We start from the raw sequence: 8,157 nt of genomic DNA on the forward strand, positions 1-8,157 counted from the left end.
TCCTTGTTATTATCATGTCTTTAGTTTTATTAATATTCAGTTTCAGTCTATTACCACACAACCATTTATACAAATTGTTTAGTTCATGTTGCACTTTGGCAATTGCAGTATTAATATTATTTTCGCTGATCATCATTAATGCGTCATCAGCAAAGAGTCTAATTTCACATCCTTCGATAGCATTGACTATATCATTTATGTATATAAGAAATAGTATAGGTGCCAACACTGTGCCTTGAGGTAACCCTATGGGTACCTCTAATTCATCAGACATCACATCATTAATAACTGTTTTCTGCTTTCTCTGCTTCAAATAGTTGCGGAACCATGTAAGTTCCGTACCAGTTATGCCAATCCGCTGCATTTTTTTTAGTAAAATCTCCCTATCCACCGTTTCAAAAGCTCTTTTGAGGTCAAGGAAAACTGAAACCACTACTTTTTTGTTGTTAAGCTCTTGTTTCCACTCAGATATCACCAAGTTCAGCGTTGTCTCACAGGAATGGTTTTTCCTAAACCCTGACTGTTGGTAGACTAGTATATTGTTTGCTTCAAGATGATTCACTAACTGATTCTTAACAACGACTTCGAGAATTTTAGCATCACTTGGCAGGGTATTTATGGGTCTAAGTTCTTTAGGTTGCATTGTCTTTTTAACTTTTTCCACCGGTATTATTATTGACATTTTCCATATTTCAGGTACCACACCATCATCAAGGCTGTTATTGATTATTTGAGCATAGAAATAACCGGTATACGATATACAATCTTTTAGTACACCTTCGGATAGAAGTTTTCTGCCTCCTATTTTATATTTAAAGTCTTTTAGGATGTGAATGACTTCATCAGTGGTGATTTTAACAAACTTTAATTCTGAATGAGCTTGTGAACCCTCTATTTCTACTTGACAGGTTTCTATGTTATTATTAATTTCAATCACGCTGTTTACAAAAAATTTATTAAGACCATTCGCCAGATCGATTTCGTTTTCAACCAGTATGCCGTCCAATATTACCTTTCTTATCCCTTCATTATCTTTATTTAGGTTAACCGTTTGTTTGAGGTACTTCCACATTTCTTTAGCATTGTATTCATTCATAATGATTTTATTCTCCATGTACTTTATTTTTTTTTAATTTGACTAATTTTTTGTATGAATTATTTATATTTTTATATTCATTCCACTCTCCAGTTTGTACCGCATGCATGTACATATTATATTTGTATTTATTCATTTGTGCCAATTCTCTGTCGTACCATTTATTCATTAACTTGATATGCACTTCTTTCTCGTAGGTTAAACTTTCCATAGCCTGAATCATAATGTTATTAATTAATTGAACTTTTACATCAATAGATAAGTTTAGATTAAAATTGAAGTTAAATGATCTGAGGATGCTTATTAATGTATCACTATTATATTTATCCCAAGCTATAATTTTCTTGGTCAGTCTCATCTTGTATGCTTTAGACGGTTTAATATTAAATTTTATAGTTTCATGATCAGATATTTTGTATTGCTGCAAATTAGTACAGTGAACTTCATCTGAGTTTGAAAATAATAAATCAATTTTCGACGCACTTGTATATGTGATTCGCGTATTAAATTCAATTTTTTGGCTCATACCCATCATAGCAAATATGTCTTTTAATTTAATACTATATGTTGATATACAGTTCATGTTAATATTAAAATCACCGACTACTATATTATGATTACTTTTTTCGTATTTATCAATTAGAATTTCATTTAGGTATTCTACAAATGCTGCATCACTAGTGCTTGGGGAGTGGTACAGAACACCAATCTGCCACTTTTTATCAACCTTTTTCAGTTTTATTATAATGCACCATACGTTATCATTTATGTTATCATTATAAATTTCTTTAACAGCAATTGTACTATGTACATAAACTAGCACACCTCCTGTGTGCCTGCTATAGGAATCACATCTTATCATTTTATAGGTTGCTATTTCTAATTCATTATCTAGAATATCTTTGGTTGTACATGTTTCAGAGCACAGGATGATGCCTGGTCTTTGAACTTCCGCCAACACTTCCAACTCTGGTTTGTTAGCTACTATACTATAATGTTTAAGTAGATACATTTGAAGTCATTATTGGTGTCCTTTGTGGATCTTTTTTGGCACCTCGATGCACTACGTTGCATATAATTAGCATGGTCCAAGTGAGCCAGTGGTCTTATTGCTAGTTGCTAATACCCTAGCCTTTGTTTTTTTACATTTAAGTGCTTTAAGTAGACTGGGCAATGTCTGCTATTGTACGGGTGATTGGTGTCAAGCCCTAGATTCAATTTCTCATTAGCTTTAATACAATTTATGCACATGATTTTATGTTGATCCTTGCACTCCATGGTTTTATGATTACCCAAGCATTTATTACAAACATCTTCATTTTTGCATTCACCAGCTTTGTGGTTGCACCCTTTACATTTAAAACACATTGTTATATCAACACCATCGTATACTTTGCACCTTTCCCAACCTATATTGAGTTTATCTAATTTTAACGCTTCAGTAAATATTTCCACATCAACCTCAACTATTGCATTATAATAATTTTTGTGACTAACTTTAACATTATATTGCTTAATAATTTTAACATCACCCTATTCAAAGCATTTGTTTTGTTTACGTAGACATTCAGTTAATTCAACACCATTCTTTTCCAATTGCATACCTGTTATAAATAATCTAGGTTTATATTCACGAGGTATCTTTATCTCATATTCATTACTAATTTCTTTGTCCATAATTTCTTTTATTTTGTCTCTTTCATTTTCATCAACACTATCGATCACCATAATGCCATTATTACCAGCTTGAATGTCTGTTATCTTTAGTTCCTTAGGATTAATTTTATTGTTTAGATCTTTCTTGGTTTTTTCACACGTTTGTTTGACTTTAGGTTTAACAATAATGGGAGTACGTTTCTTTAGTTCAGGCACTGTAGTATCTTTGCTTTTGTTTACACCTGCTTTGTTATTATTTTTCATTGCTTCTGCGTATGACAGACCTTTTTCGATATTATTGCTATTGATTTTCTTTATTTCACTGTGCACCTTTTCGTTGTCTTTTCCGATTGTCTCCGTTTTATTTTTTACTTCTTCAATCATTTCATACAAGCTTTTTATCTCACCAACTTTCTTTTCAAACAGCTTTTGTGATCTTTCCATCATTGCCACTCTCTGTGTGTACCGACCCTCTACAGCTTCTAAAAGTGCTTTTATTTCATTTTGACTTTTCAACATTACATCTTCAAACTCACTTTTATATTCATTTAATATTGAGTTATTTTTGTTTACACTCATTTGCATATCTTGCAGCACCAAGTCGACATTCTGTATATATATTACGCACTCATCACACATAAAGCGTACCATTTTTTTTCTTCAAACATCTCCACATTGTATTTGTCTACACCCGCGCATGTAAGGCTCAAATGATACACCTTTTTGCACACTCCTTCACAACGTATACCGCTCTCTCCTCTAATGGAGCGACTGCACTTCGCACACAAACTCATTTTTTGAGATTCGATTTCAGTGAGTTATCCGTTTGTTCTGCAATTGTATGCGTTGAAATTTGTTTATTTGAGTCTTTTTTCTCACCGTTAATATTTTTTAGTAATTAAATTATAGAATTTTGTTATTTTTCACTTAAAGTTGAACTATATTTTTTGATTCTCCCTCACTTTTTGAGTCTCTACCTCGTTTTAGGTTGTTTTTACGCCAAACAAAGGCATTTTGCCGTTTTTAAACACGAATTTTCCGGAGCTAAATTATACACATTCATCGTGTCGTTGTTATTGAATTAAGTTTCGAACGTTTTAATTATAATAGGGTAATGGTTGCTTTTTGTAATTTTAGACGTAATTGCTTTCCAGTTTATATTTATCATATTTCTGTTGCAGAATGTGATATCCATATGTGAGGTGTAATCATTGAGGCGATATGTAGGGCTTCCATCATTTATACAATAGAATCCGAAATCTGTAGTTAGACTTTCCAGACTTGCGCCTTTTGCGTCTGTTGAAACACTTCCCCATGTGGTCGATTTGCTATTGAAATCGCCTCCGATAATTGTGTTGTAATTTAAGTTCTTAGCGAGATTTAGTAATTTTCCAGTTTCATTTTTTAGTTCTGTGTTCGTCATATCCGGGGGGTAGTATACACTAAATAGGTTAAAGTTAGTTTTTAAATTAAGGGTAGTTATTCCTATTATATCCGCCATCGTATTGTAGTTAATTATAGAAAATTTTATATTCTTGCGTATGTATATCCCAGCTCCACCGTAACCGTCATCTCTGAATTTTCCCACAAAGTTATATTCTTTTAATGAAGTCAAACTGTTATTTTTAATCCATATTTCACTAAGGATCGCTATGTCTATGTTTTTGTTAGATAGTGTAATTTCGAGCAGATTTTTATTGTTGATTTTCTTTTAGCTTTGTATATTGTACTGTAGAATTTTCATGTTATGTTGGTATTGATTTTCCATAAGTCCGTATTTACGTTCATCTGTTTTATGCCATCTAATAGTTTTGTCAGCATTTCGAATTGTGTTCTATCTGTGTTGTTGATTGGGTTATTCGTTAAATAGTTAGTAATATTTGAGTTCATTTTATTGATAATGTTCTCTTGTTTTTGGAAGTGTGAAATAAACGTAGTGGGGTATGCGAGATTACTAGGATTTCTGTTTTGTGTATCCTCCTGGATAGCTTGTTGCCATTCGTTCATTGTTTTTTCCGCGTTATTCTCTTCCCTATTTTTATTTATATTTATTTTTGCTACCTTTCTGAAAGAGTATTGATGATGCATAAACTTTGCTGCTTCCATCGTATTATTGTAAGTCTTTCTCTTTGCAGTTTTTGGTAGCTGTGGGAATTGGTTGTCAATTGTGTCGCTGTCGTTTAATATTTCGAACTTGTTTCCAAATATGCTCGCGTATTTTTTTTTTGCCTCACTTGCTGCTAGGTTTTCCAGGGTCATAATCCTCTTTATTGTATAAGCCTTACCTCTAGCTGGGCAGTCTTTATCAGTGGCTGTATGCTCACCTTCACAATTTGTGCATTTTTTCTGGTTTTGGCATTCAGTGTCCTTACCATGCGATTCGCCACAGATCGGGCAAATTATGTTAGGTTGCTTGCAATGTTGTGCGAAATGGCTGAATCTAAAACACCTGTAACATTGGGTAAAAGCTATGTAGGGTTTTACCTGTAATTTTGTATAATAGTAGGTTATTTCAGTTGGGATTTCTAGCCCCTCAAATATCACCTTCACCCTACGAGTGGGGAATTTGTCTTGATTTATTGTTCGCATGACCTTTATTATTTTTTTTATTTTCACTGGTGATGATATCTCATTGATCAGCTCTTCTTCTGTGATTTCTGTGGGTATATCAAATAATATACCCATTTTTGAGACGAAATGCGCAAAAATTTTTGCTTGGTATCCTTCATGTGTCGATTTAGTCATTTTGTTAGCCGCTTCTGCGTTCTTGAATATTATTTTGCACCTTCCGAATCCAATTTTCATCTCGACATCTTCAAGTTTCTTCGAATTTATGTATCTATTAGACTCCTGCGCAATTCCATTTAAACGGCCCAACAAGACATCCGATCGCCGCGCAAATACTTTCCATCCCCTACTTTCATCGTTCGGGTCAATTGTGAGTAAGCATAAAGTTGAAATTAGTCAAGAACGCAGAACGTATACTTAAACGCAGTCTGTATACGCAGAATTTTGTCGATTACTGGAGCCCTCAGTGTTGCTTACTACAGTGTTGCCACTCATCAATGCCTTTTCATAAACTTACATTTTCAAATACAATTTTTCGTGCTACAATACATCGTAACTAAATATAATCTACGTAGTTTTCAACAAAAAACCTTATTCAATGGTAAATTGCAAACATTTTAAACGTATTTTGAATAGGAAGTTATAACTTGTTTACCATCTGCCAAACTGACGAAGTGGCAACCATCTATAAAAGAAAGAAATCAGCTGACACGGGAAAATCTAAATTCCGCAGACTTCTGCGCTACGGGCTACAACTACAGAAAAATTCTGCTGTGTTGAGTTTTCATTTACATTGCGCTCTGGTAAGACAGATCGTGTCAGCTGACTCGGGTTTACGTACCGGTAGGTTTACGTTCTTGACTAATTTCAGCTTAAACCAGTTCCAGCAAGCGTACGTAAACTACCGATCAATAGCAACACGCGTAGCGTATTTACTTTGCCTTCCGCAACTACTGCGAGTAAAAGGTATTTGACAGTAGAGTACTCTACTGGTAGTACTTGAGTATTTTCGAAGAAAGCATACATTTGTGGCAAGAATGATAGAAGAATTTTCTGGATCGCGCATTTGTGGTATCTGAAAAAAACTAAGGACAGGAATGTAGTGGAGCGATGAAGAGAGCGACGAGCAAAACGTACTTTCAACTAAAATGCTGATATACATACCTAAGTACATATGTATGTATGTGCATAGATACCCTGCAAAAAATTGTGCGACTAATCTCTAAAGAGAGTATGCCGAGATTACTCTCAATCGGGTACAATTGGGCATTAATTAGTCCCAACTAGTCTCATACGGGTACTAATGGAGGTCAATTAGTCTCGACTCATCCCTTGTGGGTATAATTGGAGATCAATTAGTCCCCAACTCATCTCTAACGGGTACTATTCACGATTTAATGATATGTACGCTCTTAGTCAATGAAATTTCATGTGCGGCGTTGGCACACAGAGAGAGTATTCGCCTAACAAAACTGAGCACCCCGGTTCGAATCTCAGCTGGCGAAAATTTTTATTTTTATTTTTTAAAAGTGACTAGTCGCTTTTTATACCCTTTCGGGTATAAATGTGAACAATTAGTCTCTTCATAGGACATGCCCGAACAAAAGCGATCAGTTCATGCCATATAAAGAGATCAAAAGTGGTATTAGTCGCATGCTCCTTTGCGATTGCTCCCGGAGTCATCCCGGATTAGTCCCATTTTTTGCAGGGTACGTATGTGCATAGATACATACATATGTGCATAGATACGTATGTGCATAGATACGTATGTGCATAGATACATATATATGTAAGTGTCCGCATATATTTATACCCGAGCGCACTTGTGCACAAGGGTATTATAACTTTGTTCACATAACGGTTGTTTGTAACAGGCAAAACGAATCGAGATAGATATAGACAAATGTATACATAAATGATCAGAATGAAAAGAGAAATCGATTAAGCGGTGACTGTCTGTCCGTCCGTCCGTCCGTCCGTCCGTCCGTCCGTCTGTGCACACGATAACTCGAGTAAAAATTGAGATATCTTAACGAAACTTGGTACGTGGACTTCTTTTGGGCATAGGACGGATGGTATTGAAAATGGGCGAAATCGGACAATAACCACGCCTACCTCCCATATAACGGTAATTTTCAGAAATACGAAAAGTGCGATATTTTAGTAACTATTGAAGATAATTCACTCAAAATTGATATTTACAATGAGTTTTAGACGAAAAATAAGAATATTAAAAAATTTTGGCAAATGGGCGTAGCCACGCCTACTTATGGTTACATGTGTATATCTTGGTAATCGCTGCACAAATTTCTTCCAAACTTGGCACAGTTGTTGGTCCTGCTACAACATACCAAATGGCCGAAAATTTTTAAAATCGGACAATAACCACGCCCACATCCCATATAACGGTAATTTAGAAAAATACGAAATCCTCGATAAATCAGTAAATATTAAAGCTACTTTATTCAAAATTGATGGTTGCAAAAATTTTTTACCAAGAAATACGATTATGATACAATTTTGGAAAATGGGCGTGGCACAGCCCACTTATGATCACATATATGTATCTCGCTAGCCGTTCTAGCAATTTGAACCAAACTCGGTATGGTTATTGTGCTTGCCACATAAAAGCAAAGCGTTGAGAATTATTGAAATCGGACTAAAATTACGACCGCTTTTCATATAACGGTATATTTCAGAAATGCTTGAAACTGCAATATTTCGAAATTTAAGGACGCTAATTTACTTAAAATTTATACACCCCGGCTTATCGTGTAGCGGTAGCTTTCGGAAAGGTGGAAAACATATATTTAATAATTGCGCCGGGTATTTAATGT

Source organism: Rhagoletis pomonella, unplaced genomic scaffold (genome assembly GCF_013731165.1).
Source record: "Rhagoletis pomonella isolate Grant_MI unplaced genomic scaffold, Rhpom_1.0 Rhpom_scaffold_00006, whole genome shotgun sequence".
In the NCBI taxonomy this organism is placed as follows: Eukaryota; Metazoa; Arthropoda; class Insecta; order Diptera; family Tephritidae; genus Rhagoletis; species Rhagoletis pomonella.